Here is an 868-nt window from a genome sequence, read left to right as displayed (position 1 = left end):
AAAAAAATAAAATTATATCATATTATAGTTGTATATTTTTATCACATTTATTCAATAAGTTTACTGACCAAATAGTCTAGGAAATAATGTTATATGAAGAAGAATGTGACATTAGAATTGGAAGAAGATTCATTAACAACCTGTGGTAGGCAGGTGGCACAACCTTGCTTACTAAAAGTTAAGAAGACTTGAATCACTTCCTGAAGAAGGTAAAAGATTTACACCCTTCAACATGATATACTTCAACATGCAGAAAACCAAAATTTCTGTAACTGTTTTAAGGTATACAGAACTTAAGCAATAGCATTTTCAGTCACTTTATGTTTATGCAAAAATTGGATATAGAACATAGAAGATAAAAGAATTAGTATATTTTGATTATGGTATTGGTAAAGGATATTGTACATACTGTGGAATAATAAAAGTGGTACAGCCAGTATGCTTGTTAACAGTATGAATGATATTTTTTTAAAAAGTGTGAATGGCAAAATTGCTTCTACGGTATTTTGGAAATGTTATCAGGGTCTTTAATAAACTGTGGCCAGCCAAAACAACAAACAAATCTATTTTGGACGTTGTTGTTGTCGAGTAGTGTCAAACGAGTCCTAAGTGCTATGTTTATTCTTAAACATTAGTAATCCTAAAATTCATAGCATTTGTGGCTTGGGTAATAATATATCTAATGCTTTCTTCGTAAAAATTGCGACTATACTTCAGAGACACTGATCCCAACATAAGGAACTACCATCAGCTGATGTGTTTGAAATCACAGAAGCCATGGAAAGATTCATATATAAGTTACTAGATGGAGGGCTGGTGAAAGGGAGATAGATGTGAAGGGAGGGGGTAGAAGTGGATGGATTTCCTG

Source organism: Elephantulus edwardii, unplaced genomic scaffold (assembly GCF_000299155.1).
Source record: "Elephantulus edwardii isolate Elephantulus edwardi_28Jun2011 unplaced genomic scaffold, EleEdw1.0 scaffold00327, whole genome shotgun sequence".
Taxonomy (NCBI): Eukaryota; Metazoa; Chordata; class Mammalia; order Macroscelidea; family Macroscelididae; genus Elephantulus; species Elephantulus edwardii.
Note: the sequence above shows the minus strand (reverse complement) of the source record.